We start from the raw sequence: 18,033 nt of genomic DNA on the forward strand, positions 1-18,033 counted from the left end.
CAAGAGCAGGACTTGGCATTTTACCTCATTAAACCTCATACAGTTGGCCTTGGCCCATCAATCCAGCCTATAATTTGTGTAAGAGCTCCATACTTCTGTTTGATACTTCCAAGCCAAGAACAACAGTGTACGAAATTTGGCTGTCCCCACTCTGAATAAACACTGCTCCAAATTTCTGTCATCTACATTCCTCCAACAGATATCCTGTGTTTTTCACTTCCAGATTATAAAAACCCTAATGATTCTGTTTAATTATTAAGAGCCTAATGCTACTGGATAGTTCACCAACACATGCACCTTGAAAGAATGGCTCCTTGATTTTAGATCATCTTCACTACCTACCTGCAAATTCAAATCCATTAACAGGGGCTACAGAAGCTTGCTCAGACTTCCAGATAAGCTTTTGCAATGACTTGCTGATGGTTTATTCACTAGGTCTCTCCTTATTATGTGAGGATATCTTCAGAGTTTTTAGAAACAAGATGTCTTTGGGTTATACAAGACATAAAATTGGTCCATGAATGTATCTCCACACAGAATGCAACATGAAACAAAATTATCAGGTCTGGAATTTTTAAAAAATAAAACCTGAAACTACATTAGGCAAAAGCACTTTGAACAGGTATTCTTACAAGAAATACTTTTCTTAACGTGCTAAGGAAAATAATGACAAGACAGTATTTGAGGAAAGTCAACAATTCTGAAAAAAAATAACAACACATTAATTGTAAAAGTTTAGTGTTGTTTTATGAGTGCTGCTGTAATCTGTTTCAGGATATTAGAGATCTCTTAATTGCTCACTATATCTAATGAACTCCGGTTCACAGGACTAATTCTGTAAAAGACATGATTGTCAGAATGTCAAGGCTTATTACTCCTTAATTTGTTGGTTTTCCCAACAGTTCCTCTGCTCACAATTATGTTTTAGAAACAAAAGAAAATGCATCTTTTGCATTACATGCAAGAAGAAATGATTATGCAAGAACACGCAAAGAACATACATCTCAAAGTGGCTGTTCTTCCAAGGTGTAAAGTATCTGAAACGCTTTTTTACGTTATTGATTTCACAATCCTTTTTTGGCAAGAGCCAAGACGTGATGCCTTAATATCATGTCCAAGCTCCATGTTTTGTTAATTATGTCCTACCTAGCTAAATGCCCCCCATAGTTTCAATTAGACATGGTATTCTTCCTCACTTCCCGTCTTGATTATTGTGCACTGTTGCTAAGCGCTGGTTAACAGTTGCCACATTTACCCAAAGTTGGCTGCGTTTCAGTGGTCATTCAAAGAATTAAATACAAAACATATGGTACAGAACCGTACAAAGCAAAAAAAGCACTTTTAAAAGCCACATGCTTAATATAAAAGGTACTACAAAACTGGTTACGCCACTGAGAGTAAAATCCTTACAGTCCTATGCCCACTCCGAATTTCCTAGAAGCACTGAAAATTAGAGTGAAAAGTATTCAATCTTTTTTTTTCAGCTTTCACTAAAAGGTTTCCTGGAATATATTTTTGACATTATACTGAGTCTAATTTTACACTGAATAAACAGCCCAGCATTCATAGTGTGACTGGTTTCAAGGTACAGACATTTTTCCTTAAAAAAAAGAGCTTAATTTTCTATATCCCATAGTAACTAATCAGAGTCTCCTAAATTTGACTCCAGATTTTCTTTACATTGTATCTGCAAAATACTTGGGACATGACTTGTTGAACTGCCAAATACCAATGCCAGTAGCTATGTGTTTCGGAAGACCTTGAACCGAATGTGCTTTTTTTGAATTCTAGACAAACTTTTCACACAGTCAGACCACCCCTCCTTTCATCTGTGATGTCCTCATGCCATTTTAAGAAACTTCACATAATTTAATTATCCCAGTAAAAAGCTCAATAATCAGCTCGCCTATTACTACTTATTTCCTTTAGTAATACATGCCGGACTTAAAAACTGCCTTACCAAAAAATCCTCACTATTTATGATTGCTACATTATCTACAGCCAAACCCAACCAATAAAAATTCCTGGTATGTACAAATTGTTTCTTACAGCTTATTTTTTTTTTCCTGTTGATCAACTTGGAAAAAAATTGTTTTTCACAAACACTACTAACAGTAAGTAGAAATAAACACTGTATTTTTTATCTGTATTTACAGATGTTGAATTAAACCTTTAGAGCTCAGAACACAATCATTTAAACAGGCAGGCACATATTGAGCATTATTCATTGACTTTCTGGAGCATTTTGTTGGGAATACTTGAGAATATGTGAGAAAAGTATGCATATGTACAAAATTCACCAATGTTAAAAATGACAAATAACTAAATATTTCTCAACAGCTTTGAGAATATTCACAATCCCTATTCCTTTGCAAAGAGGTATTTACCAAGCTAATCCTCCAGCTTCATAAGTGCTTTTGTTGTACTCACAAGCAAATTCAACAGGATAATGTTTAAAATCTGTAAAGATTTTTTTTAATCCACTAGCACATATGTAATAAGTTTTTCAATCAACATAAGACCCATCCTTGTTTCTCTTTAGAGGGCATATCCCTTCATAAAAACCAAACTTAGGTGTGCCTTACAGTATTTAAAAGTGCTGAAAGCTTTACCTGTCTCAGAAGCAACATATATAACAGTACCTGAAACTGAACTATGCACCTATTTGCTTCACCTCTCAAACAAGAGTAACAATTGTAAAAATAAATTAAATAAAGTAATTTCAAGTCAGGCAATAAGAAACAACACTTGCTTCTCAGCAGCCTTTTTATTTCCATCTTTTAAAAAGCTCTCAGTAACAAGGTATCAATGAAGTATGAAGAATATGAAGCATTATTTCAATAATACTTAAAGTATCATTCATTGGAAAAGTCTGAAGAGGCACCAATTCAAAGAAAGACAAATGGAATAACGTAAAAAAAGGTCCTATCTTGAGTGTATTCAAAGCAAACATGCTGACAAGCAGCAGACATGGGAAATATTTTTCCACGGGGGTAACTGAAAGTGTCTCCCGCACTTCAAACACATCTAACTATTGATAATCCCTAAATTTCAGAATACGGATAAACATTTGCAGGCTTGGGGCCTAAACAAACAGCAACGCTTGGCCCACCCGCTGAGCTGGCCGAAATCCTGTAGTGTACACAAAGTTTTCATCTTTCGGAGGCTTCGGGGAGCGCCGGGAGAGAAGGGCCGGACCCGGCGGTACCTAAAGGCCCCCGGACATCTGTCAGCTGCCGCGGGGAGCCGCCGCCGGCTTCATCCCAGCCGCCTTTCCCCCGTTCTACCCGTACTTCCCAACAGCAAAGGAGCCGTGTCGGTCAGCTGCCCCGCGGTGGAAGCATCACGGACGGGCCGCCGGGGGCACGGGCCGCCACCGCGCGTCGGGGCCGCCGCGTCTCCCGGGGACACCGCCGTGCCCCCGCCACAGCGACAGCCCCTCACCCCGCGCGGGGGGCCGGCGCCCATCCTGCCCTCGCTCCTCAAACCCGGCCTGCACAAGCGCCCCCAAACGCGCCCGTCCCGCGCGCCACCCACAGCCGGCGCTCCCCGCCCCGGGCGCACCTCCCGCGGCCGCGGAGCGCGAGGCGGCCGAGCGCCCTCTGCCGGCGGCCGCCCGCCTGGCAGCGCGGCGCGGGGGCGCCCTCACCGCCCGCCCGCTCCCCGGCCGAGCCACCTGCACCCCCGCGCCCGCCCCGTCCCGAGGCTCGGCTGCCCGCCGCCCGCCCGGCCACAGCGGCCGCTTTGCTCCCGCAGCCCCCGGCCGAGCTGCTCCCACCCCCGCCCGGCCCCATCCGCTTGGGTTATTCCCCCCGCCCCGATGCACGACGCCGGTAACAAAGGGCTGGAGCCCACCCAGGGGCGGGCGCCCGCAGCCCGCGGGTGACACGGGCGCTGCCGCCGCGCCGCTGGCAGCCCGTAGCTCTCCGCCGCCTCCCCCGGGGCTGCCTGCGGTCCGCGGAGTGACAGCGCCGAGCGCGACTCCGCCAGCGGAGATGCCGCCGCCGCCCCATCCCGCTACCTTTGTACCCTCCCAGAAACCGGCGAGAAAGCGAAGCAAAGCCCCGTGCCGCTCCCTTACCTTGCTGGGCAGAGAGAGAAAAAGTTGAAGCACTCTCCTTCTACACCTCCCTCACTTTTTTGTTTAAATTTAAATATTTGAAATTTTGGGGGCTTGGTTTTGGCTTTTTAATTTCCCCCTCCCTCCCCTCACGCCGAGCACTGCGCTCTGGCAGTCCCTGCCGGCGCCCTCGGTGCCACCGTCTCTCCCTCCCTCTCTCCCTCTCTCTCTCTCTCTCTCCCTCTCTCCCTCCCTCCGGGTCTCGGTCTCTCTCTCGCTCTCTCTCTCTCGGCGAGAGGAGGGGAGGGGAGGCGAGGGGAGGAGAATGGGGCGGACCCGCAGGTGCCGCCCCTCCTGCTCTGTCAGCCGGAGGAGAGGGGTCGGGGGGCGGCAGGCGCGGGAGCGAGTGCCCGCGGGAGTACCGCGCTCAGGTGCGGGGGTGTCCGGCGGCAGCGTCTCCGGCCGTGCCCCGGGGCGGCGGGGCGGGGAAGGGGTGCCAGCGGCGTGTCAGGGTCCGAGGGGATGGAACAGGAGCTAGTGTGGGCATGAGTTAGGGGAGGAGGCAGGTGAGGCTCGGGACGTAGCAGAGACTCGGTGAGGACGGAGCGAACTGGGGTGCTTCCAGTCTGTGAGGAAAAGAGCACTGAGGGGAGCCAAGCTAGGAAATGCCAAAGCCCTGTCGGATATTCAGCGTGGCTCGGTGGCTGGTAGGGCAGGGGATGGCACTGGGAGTGCCATCTGCCCTGTGAGAGATGGCCCTGCAGCGCACGCTGGTCAGAGCTGTGGGCAGAGCTGAAATTTCGGCGGGAGGTTGTGTTTGGCTTGAGTTAGCAATGGAGCTGGTCCAGGGGTGCTAAAGTAGAAGCTGAAGGGATTTAGCATGCTAGGAGGTTGCTGGAAGCGAACAGTAGAAGGGCAGTCTGCGTATATTTGTGTCGGATATTAAATTGAACTGACACTGTGTCTGATATTTAATTGAAGTGGGTAAAGATGAGGGGTCTGCGTTGGAGAGATGGAAACAAAAGGATCTGAAACATTTAATTAGATCTGTAAATTGTGTCCAAGTGGATGGGGAAGAAGCAGGTTTGGATTCTTGGTGTGTACAAAGATGAAGGTCTGACATAGCAGGAGCATGGGAAGGAGACTAGAAATATAGCCAGGTGCTCTGAGGGTAAATATCCATTGAACTGGGGAAAAAATTATTTTGCATTTCCTTCCTTCTGCCTTGGATTGATTAAGCAAGTGTATGAACCATGTCCCTTTTTGCTTTTCACAGGATGTATTTCTTGAGAGCTTTTCAAAAAGTCTTTCTCATCTCTTGGGACCATAGGGCTCAATCCCATGCTATGATAAAAATGTTTTATCTTTCTGCTTCAACACCTGAGAAAAAAATGTACAGTGACAAAAAAGTGGTAGTGTTTGTTCATTTTCTTTGACAGGAACCTGCTGCAGTGTGACATAGAGAAAAAGAAGTCCAGTGCTTTTCTCACATCCTCTTCTTTTGTACTTGCTGGTTAAAACACTAAGTTTCAGCATCCTTCCCATCAAAAAGTGGGAGGGCAAAAAGCTGTCCATACCCATTGGAGAAAGTAGAGGTGGCACAGCAACAGTGTGGCACTGCAAAAATGCTGCTTGGTCCAGAAATGAGAACAACTGTGGCAGGAGAATAAATGTAAGGAAGTTCTGGAACTCATGGCTATAGCCAAGGCAGAAAAAGGCTAGATTCATTTAATGCTCAAAACCAAGGCACCTCCCAAATACAGCTTTGCAACTGGGTTGTTCACTGGTTGGCTGTTGGAGATGAAGGGGAGACGACCATCCTTTAATGCATCGAACTCCAACTTTATTGATCAATCAATCACCTTAAATAACAAAGTTAACGAACTTCATGCATATTCTGTAATCCAATTTCATGATAGGCTAACAGAGAAAACTCTAACCACTCCTCTTGTTTTAGAATACCTACAATTGTTTATTAAAAACAGAACCAGTGTTCCCAAAACTTCTTCATCTGTTCTCAGGATGCCAGCTTTTCCCAGAGACGGTGTTCTTCTTGTTATGGGAAGACAGCCTGAGAACTTTATTGTTTATAAAGAGAGTCTAATTGTTTATAGAAATCAGAAGGCTGAGAACTGCTTTACTTTTCCCTTTTACTTTTCTCTCAATTGTATGTCTCATGGCCTTTCTCTTCAAGCCATTCTTGAAAAACTCTCCAACAGTTGGCTACTTTGATTTTGATTTCATGCAAATTTTATGTGAATAGCTACATAAATTGTTTTTGAGAGGGCTATTCTTATGCTTGAATTGCTTAAAGCTGGGCTTCAAATGGATTACCTGAAAGACAAGCTACCTCCATTAGCTTAAATATCTTGGTATCTCTGCATTTATAAGGTTGCTAATAATATGACCCTTAACTACAGGTAGCTAAGAATTTAGTTGAATCAGAGATTAAGAGAGTTTACCAAAGCAGGTCAGGCTTCAGGATCAAACTTTTGTCACTTTGCCAGTTCTAAGAGGTACATCTTTATGCTGTGTATGTCAACTCTGCTGTTGATATTACACACAAATATAATGGAATTAAGTAATGTCAGTGTCAGTCCTTTTGAGATAATGTTGCCATGTGGCTCTGGACACATTTAGATAGTAACTATTGTTGTTATTAAAGGTTTGTGAGAGATTTGAAAGCATATCAAGGTGCCTGTATAATACTGTGCTATAGCTTGTGATAACTCTAACTCAGATTACTTAATTATACCTAAATTGATCCCAGTAATTGCAGTCTAGATTTCCCTCGAAATTTGTGTTTGAATTTAATCAGAGATATGTACTGAATGAGTGAGAATTATTCTGGCAGCTTTAATGCAATAACTCTTTTCCTATTTGGACTTATTTTTGTTTTGCTTTTTTGAAAAGGAAGAGATTAATTATATGTTTTCTTCTAACTTCTTATTTTGACTATCAACATTTACAGCTTGTAGGGTGGTTTCATCTGCACCATCTGTGGGCCATATTGCACATCAGATGGCATGATAAAATCTGCAATGAAAACGTTTTGGGACATAGAAGTCTTTCAGGGTTTGAAGCCATGATATTCACAACACAAATGTGCAGAGCCACTCATGTATCTGAAACAGAAGAAGCAGAATGCCAAAGCAGCTGCTGGAGTGAAATAAAGGAGAGACCACACAGTTGGAGGAACATGATGACATCAAGAACAAAAGAACATTTGAGGGAAAAAGAAAGCACAACTTCAAGCAGTGAGAAATTGAAGTCAATCATTCAGAATTATTGACAGCAGATATGCAGTCACACAGCAATTAGAGACTCACTTTGGGAATCAAGGTCAATTAATACTGAGGTAAAGAGACAGCATCAAAAAAAAAAGCACCTTGTCTAACAAACAGCATTTTCTGATTGCTAACAAGGCAACATAGAAGAAAATTGTCTATCACAGGTTGGGGTTTGGTCATTTCCATACTCACAAGGCAAGATACCATCACCTTTACTGTGTTGTAAAGGACTACTGTATAAGAACACTGTGTGATACTACACTTTGTGCAGAGATTGATGGGCCACTGCCCAGTGGAACGGCAGAAGTTGATAGGTATCATTCTGACCTGAGCCTTCACTGTTTATCGCATTTCACTCTGCACGAGTGAAAGGCTCTTTACTTTCTCCACATTCACTGGGTTTGAGAGCAATAGGAACAAGGTCCTTTATGATATAGTGCTCTGGAAGTCCATTTCCCTCTTCCAAGCCATAAAGGCAAACTTCCAACAGATTTTCACCTTTTTTCTCAATCCTAAAAGCAAAGGTTTTAAGTTCATCTTAGATCATTCTCTGAATTGCAGTTTGTGTTTATTGTTGTCATGCCTGTTACGTTTAAATATTCACTGATAATCTGATGTATCCAGCCTCAGGAATTAGGTTTCAAAAAACACAAACAAATAAACAAATAGTCACACAAGAGAACTCTCTGCTTTTATTTCTTATTATTTGTGAACTATTGATTTCATACATACTAAACCCAGTAATTTCTATCCTGTTTTAGTATCAATGTTTTAGTTGATGAAGCCTATGAAATTTTTGTTATTAAATTTTGCCTGAATGAAGTGTTGGAATTCCACAGACCTGGTATTGTCATCATTAAAATCTGATTGCAGACTTTGCTTTGATTTCCTTTTTGGGGCTAAAGCAAATCCCACCATCCTGATGAGTAATTCTGGTTTGAACCTTCTAAATAACTTCTATCCTTCTATATGAATCACCAATGACCTTTTAAGGTTCATTATGCTTTACCCCTTTATTATTTTGATCTTTCCCTAGTTGTAATACTGTAATTAGGCTTGGGACCAATACAGTTTGGTCTATTTAACATTGAGGCATCTATGAAATGAACTATTGCCCCAAAAACATTTCTAAATGGGTGAAATAGGTGGATAGGATGAAACAGAAAGCATGATATAGAGATGGGGTGTGAAAGTACATAAAATTAGATGTCTTTAATGCAGACAGTCTGAGGGCAGAACTAAACTGAATTCAGATCTGATGCTCAGATGCTGCTGTAATTCCAATTCCAAGTCATCATATCTAGGCTTCCTTATCACTATTATTTCATGGCGATGTTTTTAAAATCCATATTTTGGCATTCGTGTTTTTAGCATGAATATTTAGCACACTTCCTTCCAAAAAAAATTGACAGTGCACAGCAAGATAAAGGAGACAAGAGTGTTTCTTACAACTAGTAAGGACATATTTGCTTTATCTTTCTATTACTCACTCCATAGAAATTGAGCAACTCCTTATCAGGCTTTTCTGGAAATTCAGGAGTAGTACAAAGTCAGTGATAGGCATATGCTTTCTATTCCATTTTCATAGGATTTAAGGTCATTTAGAATGACCACTGTTAATGAGATAATTACAAAAAGAAAACGATGATTGTAGCAAAGTCGTGGAGTTAATCACTTAGATCTCAGTCACACTGACTCTAGAAACCATAACAGTGTCTCCATTTTTTAGAAACTTCTATAAAATATTTAGTAGTGTCAGCTCTGGTTTACCAATTGGCAACTGTACAGCATCCATCATGAAAGGCATGGCAGGATGCCATTTCCTTTGCTAGGAATCCTGTCCTTAACAGCAGCCTGGATGCCAGCTAAAGGGAAAATGAACTACATGAGAGACAGTGAATGAATTACATGAGACAGTGTGTCTCTTCATAATTTTCTAAATATGTTTGTTTCAGATAAGGCAGTGAAAAAGGAGTACCCCTTTTTGGTACTACCACACATATTGCAAAAATGTATGTTCTCAGTTATGGAAAACTCTAAGTGAGCACTTGTCAAAGCTGACTGACTACATAGTTTTTATGTTTTCTTTTTTTTTTTTAAATACAAATTTTGATGTAATATTTAACTTCTGGAATTCACTGATCATTCAGTGAATCATTTTTATTAGCTATTGATCAAGGAATCATTTTTGTTACCTAATCTGTGCATTACTTTAGAATATAGCTAAGTAAAATGAATCACATTGTAAATTCAGGTTTTTGATCAAGCCTGGTTTTTATACACCATGTGATTAGCACAATCCATTTTTACCTCTTTCAGTGAGAAGATTTTTTACTATACAACAAAATGTTATCAATACCACCATCATTTTTAAAGGGAAATTAAAAGCATGGTGGCTGCTTGAAATTATACAAGAAGTGTTTTCTGATTGTTAGTTGGACTTGTTCACTTTAACTACATTATAAAAATTTCCATGTATCTTTGAATACATAGTTAGTATACTCATGAGGCCCATAGATCAAAGATTTGTTTTTTCCCCCTGGGACATCTAGATATAGATTAGTCTTTTCTTCGTCAGGAAATACTGTTTAAAAAAAAAAAATTTGCCAATGCTACTCAGCTAATTGTATGTAACAAAAGGTAATACTACCTATTGTTTAAATGTTTTCAAAGTGCGAGACCATATGAAAAGCAATCTCAACAAAATGGAAAAGGTATGAATAATACTAGCTATTCTATAAAATATCCAGTCTGCTCTGGATTTTTCACCATGGGTTGCTCCTTCAGAGACGCTACTGGAACTTAGATCCATTACTTCTAATTGACACATCTCCATTGCCAAGCACATCCACTCGAATCAAATTATTTTATAGCCTAGAGTGAAATAATCCTTTTAAATAGGGCTTACTTACAGAGGAGGCAGTCTTGCCTAACTTTTAGAGGTATAAAACTTGAGATCTAATCTATCTTTATTTATAGACAGTGAAAATGACTTAGCAGTTTCATCTCATTCTTAAATGAACACCTTCAAAAGGCAATCCCTTTTCTCTTGTTCTCATTGACTTTTGAGCGAGTTTAGAGACCTAGGGTAGCCTATGCACCTACACATCACCAATGGTGGGGGAATACAGACTGTCTCCTTGGGATCACCTGATCATTTACCACAGGGATATAAGAAATTTCTCCCTGTTGTTCACCATTTGACTTGCACAACAGAACCACTCACAGGCCGGCTGTGAGTCCCCTGGCTAATTTGTCATATATAGCAAAAAGATAAGTTGCATTTTCATATAAGCATTTACATTTAGAGCTTACAGAGATGGGGGGGTTTCTCATGGCACTGACATAGTTTGAGGAGTAAAGCTCAATGGTTGGTTTTTTAAATTTCAAATTTGCAAAGTTTCCTGTAGTTGTGATCACTAAGAGAAGTGACTCTCATAAAAGTTGGTAAAGAATCATAGAATAATAGTTTGGGTTGGAAGGGACATTAAAGATCATCTGGTTCCAACACCCTGCCATTGGCAGGGACAACTTCCACTAGACCAGGTTGCTCAGAGCTCCATTTAATTTGCCTCGTTAGTGTTGGCTGACATTTCTTGGGATATTTATTCTGAATCCAGCTGGGAAATGGCAATTAGTTCCTTTGCTACTTTATTTTTGCTGCTCTTTTCTTAAACAGATATTTGCACTGCATAAGATGTGCTGCTTATGAACTACAAGTATGTTAACAATAGCAGAGAAAATGTCCCTGAATCCATACTGGAGTCAAAACATGGAAATTGGTAATTTTAGAGGTGAAAAACAGTCATCTCACAATTAAAGCACCCATGTCTTTAGTGGAATGTCACCCATGGCCTAAGTGTAATATTTGTAGTGCAAGGAATTGTTAGTGTTTTGCACTACCTATGTAGGTTTATCTATCTAGGGTATCAAATTTTTATTTTGGTTTGTGAGTTTGTTTTGTTTTTGCCAGAAAGTAACAGATGTGTTGGAGCTTTTAGGGCTCTTACAAATGGAAAATACTTTTAAGGTGAGGTAGATAAGACTTCACAAGCCCTAACTATTCATGGGTTTGTCACTGTTCCCTTTACACAGAAATAATTCCTACTTAAAGCAGCCTATGGTAAAGTTACTGGCTTTGTGTAGCTGCCACAAGTAACAGCAATTCACTCTTCTCCGTTTTCCTATTGGCTCCATACACATCATGGTAGACCAAACTCCCTTCCCACTAAGGGAACTCAGTCCAGCATTCACTGCATCATAACTGGCTCAAATGCTGTCTTAGTCTTGTGGAGGCAAACATCTAAGCCTACATAGATATGTACTCCCATATTTATAAAATATCCATCTTCTCCAGAAAAATTTACAGAGATATGTGAATGCAGAAAGAGCTTGGCTCAAGAAGCACAGAAAGAAAAATGGGTGTGTGCCATGGGGTGTGACCTGCCAGCAGCTGGGTTTTCCACAGTGAAGGTTTCCCACAGAGCTTCAGAAACATGTCAGATGCCTACCATCCCTCTCTTGGGCAGCTTCCAGGGTCTTGGCATTGAGGTGTCTCAACCTGCACTCTGCAGGTGTGCAGACAAAGAATGCTTTAGTTACTCATCTCCCAGATGTTTCTCCTGTTTCTCCAACAAAAGAGAAAAAGAAAACAGACCAAGTTAAATACCTAAAAACAAGTATCTATATGCCTACAAATCTCATTGCAAAAATAAATTTGTATGCGAGTTATAATGTATTAATTACAAATACTTTTGCCCAATTATGCATCTTCTGTTTCTTTCTCTTTCTCTGGTGTAACTTTCATGGGAGATTAATTTAGGCCAATGTCTCACAAAACTACTGGATTTAATACTGAGTTAGATTCATCTGTGTCTCAGGAAAATCAGCTGTTTCATCAAATTAGTGCAATTTTCTGTCTTTTACTGTATTATCATCTCTCAAGCACACGGTATTAAAAAATGCACAGTGAGTTTGCTACCTTTGCTAACAACTTGCTGTAGAGCTTTTGGATTTCTGTGGGTCTTCTTGTGACATCAGTGAAAGAAAACTGGTGGAGAGTCCCTGCTAGCATTTTGAAAGCAATCTGGGATATGTGGGTTGGCCAGCAGGGAAGACTGCTGCACTAACTCCCTGCATGGCTTTGCCCTGGAGTCCACAACAGCCAATCTGTGGCCCCCAGACCCAACTCAGACATGGTTGGATCCTCATGACTGCAATGTGTAGTTTCAGGTCATGTTTTATTTCCATAATTGCTTTTTTGTATCAGTTTCTTGGTACCTCCTGACAGTGAAACAGACGGGATTGTGATTCTGGTCCCCAGGGAAGGAAACCTGACTGCTTGCTCTGCTGGTTAGAAACAGTTCCAGAAAAAGCTGCTGTCCAGTCAACCAAAAAGAGCAAGAAAATCCTGAGGGCTACAAAGCATGAACTTATTAATGCTGTGGATTAATCTCTATTAATTTCCCTTCTTATATGTTTATTGTATTGAATGGCCCGTGTTCCAGTAGCTCCAGAGAAAGGGCAGATCCAGGTTATGCAAAACAAATTCCTCTGGGTTTTCCAGTTTGTTTAAAAAGAGGTTTTGTTCATCTGAATTAACAAAAAGTCATTTAAGTCTCTTAGTATGTTCACTCATGATATTTAGCAATCTATGAATTTATATGGTATTCCTGCCCTCCTTTGCTTTTTGGTTGGTTAATTGATTGGGCTTTTGTTTTTGTCTTGTTTGATTTGGGGTTTTTTTTGTTTTATTTTCTCTAGTCTGTGAGGAAGGTTTTTCCTCATAAGTAAGTTCGGTTTTACATAACATTTTGTAGTTCAAAGTCCAAAGATTTTCTTGGGTTTTTACACCCCCAAATTAAAATAAGACGTACTGTTGTCTGTCTCAGCAGGAACATCCTCAAGAGATTGCCTGAGAGTAACACTTTTCCTAAAGTACCAAATGAGCTGTGTGGTGTCTTACAGATAGTGGCTCCAGCTGTGGTGACAGCTTTTAGTGTTGCCAGAGACTACTCTTGGTGCTTGGGTGCTGTCTGCATCTGCTGTAATCATCAGCCCCAGGAACGTGAACATTGTGCAAACATAAACTTGAAAATCACAAGACTTTGAACTTTTCAATTCCAAATAAAGCTGAGGGTAGGAGAAAAAGCACATCACTTGTGAGGTGAAGAGTCAAGGAAGAAGTCCAGTGCTGTCAGCAAGTCAGAGCTGAAAACAGACAGATATTGGGAACAGTTTATGAAATCTTTCAAGAGATGCAACTAAGGAGGGAACCAGAAATCACTAAAACTGGCCTGAGAAGATGGACATGAAATGGAGGCAGGTAAGCACAATGCTCATTAAAGTCCTGGTCAAAACAGAAGCTGCTCTGACTTCATCAAACACTTTGGTCAACTACCTGGTCATTTAACTGCCTGCTGACTGGGAGAACAACGTGGCTGCTCAAATCTTATCTGGTTTCACTGAGATGAGTTGCGGAGCAACCAGTAAGACCAAGAGCAAGCTGAAGAATGTAAATGCCACCTCCCTGCGTTTGTCCTTCATCGCATCACCATCAAGCATACTGCCTTCCCTGTAAACACCAGTTGACACTTACTTGCCTATCAGGGAACAAGAATGGAAATTCCATCACAACATTTGGGGGGGGGAAAGCCCTTTCAAGCACTGGTTGCCTGGAGGAACTGAGGAATCTCATACCTTGGCATATTTACAAGTGACTGGAAAAGGCACAGAGTAGCATGTGTTAAATCGGCCCTGTCCTGCGCAGGGGGTCGGAGCAGGTGCTCTCCAGTTGTCCCTTTTTTCATCATCGGTAAACAACTGCAGAGTGACTCAGAGAAAAAGAAAGGACGCTTTTAGGCACTTTCAGCCTCCTAGTTGCGTACACTGTGCTGCTGTCACTAAAATAAAAAGAAATAGCACAGTGGTGAGGTGTTAAGGTGCAGGCAACTTGAAAATACATAAATGATCACACGAGGACACAGGCAAGTGTTGACATTGGCCACTCTGCACAAAAACAGTCCAAGAGCAAAATATGAGGGCAGAGGAAAGGGTGCTTGAGGTTGAGGAAACCCTTGCAAAAAGAATGAAGGGAAATTTGAAAGTGCTGAGTTGATGGTTTTACTAAATTATCTGAGTGGTCTTTCCCAACCTAAATGTTTCCATGATTCTGTGATTTAATTTGCTATTTTCAGAAGTCCAGTAAAGAAATAGTCTTACATTTATCCTCAGAAGCGCGTAAGGTTTTCATGTTTCAGATAACTATCCTATGGGACATAATTTTGTTCCCAGTCACAGGTAGAAGCTGGAAAGCTTGACCTCAAAGGTACTTACTTCCATCTAGGAGGAAAATTCAGTTGTATTGAATGGTTTCAGTTCCAGGAAAGTTATTCTTGATAACAACCAGAAATCAATCTTTCAGGTATACAAAGCTTTGCTTTCACAAATGTCAGTGTTCTGCTTGCTACATTACACCATTTTCTTGTCTATAAAAGAAGTCCCTGGACCATTAGGAGCTCCTTAATGTGTGCTTTGGGTCTAATATAGCAAAATGACACTGACCTCTCCCCCCACTAATGTGGCAACATCCTCCCAGACCCAAACATAGGAGAACTAGACCAAATATTTCCACATAATGGCAAGATTACTAGCAAATCTCAAAATCTTCCTTAGCCCAACTCAAGAGCTCACTTGCCTGTACATCTAAAGGTTCCCCTATCCCTCTAGGTCCTCTTTCAGGGGGAGTTTCTGTTCAGTTGCTGTGTCCCTCTTTCGTGAGTCTTTTCCAGATCCACTGCTTCAAAGTATAGTTTCCCATCTTAATTTTGTGGCCTTCATTCTCTGTTCTTAGCTATATAGATTCATGTTTACCTGTAATAGGATAGCATATTATATGCTTGCTTTTTGTTTACCATCTGATTACATCAGTGGCCTATTTTTGTTTCTGTTCCTGTGGTCTGTTGCCATAGGGTGAGTTTATGGGGGTTTTTTTCTGTATCACAGATCAAAATGGAAAATAGCTAGGTGGAGCTTCACTAGTTAATACCCCTGAACAATGAATGATACTGCACAATGATTGTTTAACATTAAGATAGAGTTAACTACTGGATTGTGAGCTGATATATTGATATACTATAACCTTTCCATCAAAGTGCTGCACAAAACTAAAGCCTTATGCATCTAGGAGCTTTATATGAAAATGTCTTACTCTTCTGAGAAAGGTACCAGATAATCTCAGCAAAATCTGGTTTTTGTAAATCCGTGTTGCTTAGTATAAATAATATATTTTTCTTTTATCTTGGTATTTACTAACACAGTCATTTTGGGCAGCATACATTTCAGGCTACGGACTTCCATCAGGCCCAGAGCCAGAAGAACCCAGGGCTGGACAAAAGTTCACTGCCTGAATTGCCTGGGTTATTCTGTATATCTTCCAGATACTATTTCATTATGAACTTTTTTTTGACCCCTTGGGGATCCCCTGGATTTCCAGGTCTTCTGAAAGTGAGTTTTAATGACAAGCTTCTGTCAGCTCGTAGGAAGTTCTGGGGTGCTGACACATTTTCTGATGTTAGAATGTCTGGAATCAGTGGCTGCTGTTCTGAGCATTTTGACATATCCACTCTTCCTCCACAGCAGTGACTCCACTTGCTTTTACTCCCAGATGCAGAACTGAGGTAGTCATTGAAATTCCCAAAACAGGCCAATTGAAAATCTTTGTTTGGTTTATATTGTGCATAGGCAAAAATCCTGGGAAAACTTGAGTAAAAACTGAGGCAGAGTCTTAGAAATCCCTTCAAAGTTTCCTACTGGAGCACACTTATGTTGGTTGAAGCTTCACCCCTCCCTATGTCACTGCTACCATTATATACTGTCCCCATATAGCAATTAATACATTATTAAAATCCCTTTGTTACCATCATTTAGAGAAACCTTCTTCTGAAATGTTTATTATCTGTATTTATGCTGCTCTTCATCTCGGCGGCGTCCTTGCCCTTCTGTGGGGCTGCGCGGCAGCCCCTCTCCTGGCTGCGCGCCGCCTGTCACTCTGTCCTTCCGTGGAAATCCCGACAAACCCTCCAGCACCGGCACTGCTGCCTCGGTGTGGGAGGCACATGAGAACGCGTTCCAGTTCCCTGGGGAGCCGGGGGATGGATGCATCGGCGGTGGCCCGGGCTCTCGGGGGAAAAGGGACAGGGCCACTGGGGCTCGCTGCCGTACGCAAGTAAGCGCCGCGGACGTCATCCTACCACGGAACCTTCCCTCTGAGCGCCTAAACCAATTTTTAAAATCACCTTTTTATTTTCCATTATTTTATTTCTTTTTTTTTATATACATATACTATATATATAGATAGAATTTTCGCAGTTTCCCAGCCTCGCGAGCAAGCCAGTCCCCTCAGGGCGCGGGGCCGGGCCCGCGCTGCCGCAGCGCCGCCCAGCGGCCCCGAGAGCGCCGGGAGCCGGGCCGGGCCCGCCCGGTGCTGCCTGCCCGGGCCGGGCCGTGAGGGCTCCGCGGCACACACCGCAGTAAGTTTCGCTCCCCTGACCAAGCTGGTTGTTCTCTCCTCTCCTTGGAAGCGGGAGGTGCAGGAGCGAGCCGGCCGCTGCCCATGGCTACCCGGGAACAGAACTCTGCGCCGGGGATGGCATACGTGCTTGCTGGGCTGAGCCCTCCCCTTGCCGCCCCAGCTGCTTTCTCCCAGCTTTTACGCGTGTAGATTTATCATCTTTCCCTTGAATTATCCCTGTTCCGGGGCAGTATTGTAAAATTTAAGCAGTTCTCCTCTATTACACATATGAGTAACTGTTTTCCTTTCTGTTTAGAAACAGCGTCTCTGGTTTTTTCCTTCCCTGTCTGGGCCAGCCCTGGTGACCGTAAATGTCTGTGGGCGATGGTCCACAGGTGAAGCCTCTGCCCTGCTGGAGAATGTGACAGTGATTCATGTAGTTTCTAATCAGCTGAAGTCCCTTGTCACTTAAACTATGCCACAATAAACCCACCAATAAACCCATAAATGATGCCTGAGAAAACATTGTGAGCCCGACTGTGGAAAGAGCCTGTGCACATCTCGGGGAGTATCTCCTCTTCTGGGATCTCTCCAAGACTGCTGTGTCAAACTACAGCCCATATTTATAGGTGCCAGTACACTAAATAAGGCCAGTTCATGGGAGAAATGCAGATTTAGTCTAATTTCTCTCCACCAGACATCTACCTGAAATAAAGTGTTCTTGACTGTAGATGAGGGTGTGTGAGCACACCCCATGTTAAGGATAGGGTGGAACCAGGATGTTGCCTGCCTGAGAATGTGAAGCAGCCGCTTGGCGAAGCACACAACCCCTGGAGACGTGCCCAGAAAACTGGAGCACCCCACAAAAGAAATAAAGCAAACAAATAAAAAATGTAAGCAAAAGAGAGCTCTCATAGTGGCTTCTTTACTTGGGCCAGAGGCAAGATATTTTATTTTATTTTATTTTATTTTATTTTATTTTATTTTATTTTATTTTGACATTCTGCTGTAAACAACACCCAAGGACAAAGAAGGTACTACCCATCTATCCTTTGGCTGCTGCCCCTAGGACAGTCCCCTCAATATCCTTGAATCCTTTTCTGTTTTCTGGTAAGAGAGCATTTAGGCTCAAAGTTTCAGTTTGAAGTCTGCCCTCAAGATCCCATTGTACC

The 18,033-nt window shown here is 42.2% G+C and overlaps 1 protein-coding gene across 4 annotated transcripts in view; it reads right to left on the bottom strand.

Annotated features, from left to right (window-relative positions):
• Nucleotides 1–4,231, bottom strand: part of GREB1L (GREB1 like retinoic acid receptor coactivator) — a 132,781-nt gene extending 128,550 nt beyond the window's left edge. For all 4 annotated transcript variants that reach the window (XM_054284611.1, XM_054284612.1, XM_054284609.1 and 1 more), the window contains exon 1: nt 4,082–4,231. The gene's annotated coding sequence lies outside the window, so the exon portion shown is untranslated. The remainder of the gene's footprint in view (nt 1–4,081) is intronic.
• Between the last annotated feature and the right edge of the window lie 13,802 nt (nt 4,232–18,033).

Source organism: Melozone crissalis, unplaced genomic scaffold, assembly GCF_028551555.1.
Source record: "Melozone crissalis strain CALT ecotype California unplaced genomic scaffold, PUWL_Pcris_2 ptg000042l_1, whole genome shotgun sequence".
NCBI lineage: Eukaryota > Metazoa > Chordata > Aves > Passeriformes > Passerellidae > Melozone > Melozone crissalis.